This window comes from Bombus vancouverensis, chromosome 16 (assembly GCF_051014615.1).
Source record: "Bombus vancouverensis nearcticus chromosome 16, iyBomVanc1_principal, whole genome shotgun sequence".
In the NCBI taxonomy this organism is placed as follows: domain Eukaryota; kingdom Metazoa; phylum Arthropoda; class Insecta; order Hymenoptera; family Apidae; genus Bombus; species Bombus vancouverensis.
Genome location: NC_134926.1, coordinates 321,400 through 325,000, shown reverse-complemented (window position 1 = coordinate 325,000; position 3,601 = coordinate 321,400). Strand labels below are relative to the sequence as shown.

Below are 3,601 nucleotides of genomic sequence, written 5' to 3'. Positions count from 1 at the left end.
TCCCATATTTGCTTTCTCTCTCAGTCTCGCCAAATATAATATTCGTTTAAGACGACGTCGGGGGCGCGGACCTTCGTGCGTCGAACACCGGCAAACGTAGCATATATCGCCTGATATGAAAAAAAAATCGGTCACGAGGAGAACACTACGAGTATATACGTTCGATAACCGATACACGAAGCGGTGCATAAGCGGGCGGTCGCCCTCGTAAGGACGACTCACGACGCCGCGAGCACTCACGCAGGTCCGTGACGGTTCTCTCCGCTCTTATTCGTATCCCTTCGTATACCTTCGTCCGACTCGGAAACGTTCTCTTACAGTTTTTAAGAAGAACGACGGCGGGTTGTCAAGGCAAGAAGGGACAGAGAGAGACAGAGGTAGAGTTTCGTAGTCTCCCGTGAACACGATAGATTATATATCGAGCATGCGTACGACTTGCACGGTCTCTGCACGACCGCGACGAACGCCGACGAGCGTCCAACAATCGCTCGTACGTCGCGTATGTTCTCTCCGTCCGCTCTTATTCGTATCCTCGTTCTTGTACCTTCGTCCGACTCTGAAACGTTCTCTTATATAAAGAACGACGGCGGGTTGTTAAGGCAAGAAGGGACAGAGAGAGACAGATACGGAGAGTAACGATACGCAACGCAAGCAGTCTTAGGTTTACGTGAGCAACCCTCAGCCAGGCGTGGTCCAGGAATTGTATCCGTGGACCGCAATGTGCGTTCGAAATGTCGATGTTCATGTGTCCTGCAGTTCACACGTTGACGCGCAATTAGCTGCGTTCTTCATCGACCCACGAGCCAAGTGATCCACCGTTCAGGGTAATCTTTTATAAATTTTGCAACAGTTCAATACTCAAATGTACTCTTCTCGGTTCTAGCGAAGCCGAGTTCCGTCACGTTCGACCAACGGGAATCGAACGCGCAGAAGTCGCCATAGGATTGACGACACAAAAACGTTCGAAAAAAAAGAAACCGACGAACGCGCGAAGATACGCGCGTTCGCCGGCCGGGCGTAAAGTACATTATGATATATAACAACCATCGAGATCGAAGCTCCGTTCGTCAGGAAACGACGGGGATATATACACCCGATTCTGAATCCTCTGTACAGCACACGATCTCGCGAACGAGTAAGGACGGTGGCTAGCCCATGTTTTATATGTGTTTGATTCTACTCTCTCGTCCAATTATTCAAGAAACAGCGCGCGTGCATCTCTCCATCGTTCGGGTGATAGTAAAGATTCGATGGGATTTGCGCGGCCGTCCGCCTCGAGCGGTCTTTCGTCCCAATATCCAGAAGCAGAGTTTGAAAAACTCTAGCGACGGCACGGGTGTCCGACTCACGACATCGAGGTTTCGAAGCCGGCGATCCCCTCCGAACGGATGGCGACCACGCGACGACTGAAAGCATGAAAAATCGACGAAAGATAGAACACATCTCCGTTCGGGTGATGTTTTTTTTAAAAAAAAAAACCAAATTTCGATGGTACTCGCAGCCATCGTCCTCGCGCGGTCTTTCGTCCCAACATCCAGAAGCAGAGTTTGAAAAGCTCTAGCGACGGCACGGGTGTCCGACTCACGACAACGAGGATAGACAGCCGGTTCCCTCCGAACGGGTTATGCGACGACGATAAACTCGATGAAACTTTAGTCTCGTTCAGGTAGTGTGTGTGTCTTGTAAATCAAAAATTCGATGGGACTCTCATCCATCGTCCTCGCGCGGTCTTTCGTCCCAACATCCAGAAGCAGAGTTTGAAAAACTCTAGCGACGGCACGGGTGTCCGACTCACGACAACGAGGATAGACAGCCGGTCCCCTCTGAACGGTATATTATATATATGCGATGATAGACGACAAACTGGATGAAACTAAGTCTCGTTCAGGTAGTGTGTACATCAAAAATTCGATGGAACTCGCATCCGTCGTCCTCGCGCGGTCTTTCGTCCCAATATCCAGAAGCAGAGTTTGAAAAACTCTAGCGACGGCACGGGTGTCCGACTCACGACAACGAGGAAAGACAGCCGGTCCCCTCTGAACGGTATATTATATGAAACTTTAAGTCTCGTTCAGGTAGTGTGTACATCAAAAATTCGATGGAACTCGAATCCGTCGTCCTCGCGCGGTCTTTCGTCCCAATATCCAGAAGCAGAGTTTGAAAAACTCTAGCGACGGCACGGGTGTCCGACTCACGACAACGAGGATAGACAGCCGGTCCCCTCTGAACGGTATATAATATACATTATGCGACGGTAGACGATCAACTAGACGAAACTTTAGTCTCGTTCAGGTGGTGTAAAAAAATTCGATGGGATACGCACGCACGGCTGTCGTCGTCCTCGAGCGGTCTTTCGTCCCAATATCCAGAAGCAGAGTTTGAAAAACTCTAGCGACGGCACGGGTGTCCGACTCACGACATCGAGGCTTCGAAGCCGGCGGCATTCCCCTCTGAACGAACTTCGGCTACACTAGTTACGAATCGTTGCTACACATCGTCGTCGTCGTCGTCGTCGACATCGACATCGACATCGACATCGACATCGACATCGTATCATCATCATCATCGGTCATCGTCGCATAGCGGGCCAACATCCACGCGATGCGTCTTCGTTCTAGGTTACCCGATCCACGAGTATGTTACACGTGGTTTCGTTATTTCGAACGAAACGACACACGAAGAGCACACGCCCTGTGGGTAGGAAGCACGTTTCGAGAACGACGAGAGTTTCGATGAAAGAGACGAGAGAAGTCGACGCAGAAGGTATCCATGGATCTTCGAAGAGAACCTTCGAAGATGTATATCGGTATCCTTTCGCTCTGCGCGACTCGCTACAAGTTCTTTCGCTCTCGTCGACTCGTTCTAGACGCTTCGTTCGATCCCAAAGAGGAGTCTTCGATATGTCCCGTTGCTAGGAGGAGAACAAACGCAACACAGACCACGAAACATAGAAGAGAATAGGCGAGCATGATCTCTCCGACACGAGGCACTTTAGAGATTTTCTTATTAGTTTGCATGGACTTTTATATTCGTTCGTACGGTTTCCACGATGCAAATACGAAATACGAGATCGTGACGGCGGGTCTTTCTGTGTACGGCCTCTCGCAGGCGCCACGACTGCATTTCTCTTTACACGTGGTTTCCATCGTAATTTTTTTCGTTTGATATCGAGCCTTAACTTTTGTTGGCTCTTTCGAAGCTAGAGTTCCCTTTTATTAGAATTTCATATATATATATGTTTTATTCGGAGACGGCGGGTCTTTCTGTTTACGACCTCACGCAGGCGCCTCGAATAAGTTTCATTCGCATTTCGTTTTTATACTTATACATATCTCTTCATCCCGATGATCGAGAGAGAGTGCCACCTTCTCTTCGTATAATTCCGTAGCTGGAGGGTCGTCTCCTCCTTAAGAATATTACTATTCGTGCCAACGGAGGTTGCCAAGCTCCCTGGCGTTTTCGTTTGTTAAAGTATATAGCTTGTTAATACGTCGTATATACTTTCGTCGATACAGGAGGAGTACAGCTCCTTACCGACCATTGATATATATTTCATAGTTTTTATATGTGTTCAAGTCAAATTCTTTTGGTATCGTATCGT

General features: G+C 48.7%; 1 non-coding gene across 1 annotated transcript; it reads right to left on the bottom strand.

Moving 5' to 3' along the window:
* Positions 1-672: 672 nt before the first annotated feature.
* Positions 673-827, bottom strand: LOC143303827 (5.8S ribosomal RNA). Its single transcript, XR_013060478.1, has one exon. It is a non-coding gene; the product is annotated as a 5.8S ribosomal RNA (ribosomal RNA).
* Between the last annotated feature and the right edge of the window lie 2,774 nt (positions 828-3,601).